Source organism: Phascolarctos cinereus, unplaced genomic scaffold (assembly GCF_003287225.1).
Source record: "Phascolarctos cinereus isolate Bilbo 61053 unplaced genomic scaffold, phaCin_HiC Scaffold_4;HRSCAF=312, whole genome shotgun sequence".
Lineage (NCBI taxonomy): Eukaryota > Metazoa > Chordata > Mammalia > Diprotodontia > Phascolarctidae > Phascolarctos > Phascolarctos cinereus.
The window spans coordinates 557,362,253-557,362,466 of record NW_027555847.1 but is presented as its reverse complement, the minus strand read 5'-3'; positions in this window follow the sequence as shown (position 1 = coordinate 557,362,466).

Sequence of the window (214 nt, the reverse complement as noted above, 5' to 3'; positions counted from 1 at the left end):
TACTTGGTTTCTTTTCTATCTTTGTACTTTTAAAAATTAGGCTTTACTTTATAAAAGAAAAGCTGATAAAATGTCACAAGTAATGCAATGTTATTTTTTTCTTACTCATAAGACTTTCAAGTGTATCTGGTACTAATAGGCAAATAATTGTTCATCTGCCTATCCAAATTGTCCAGCTTCCCTCTGTATGTGAACATTAGGATGCAGATTGAAA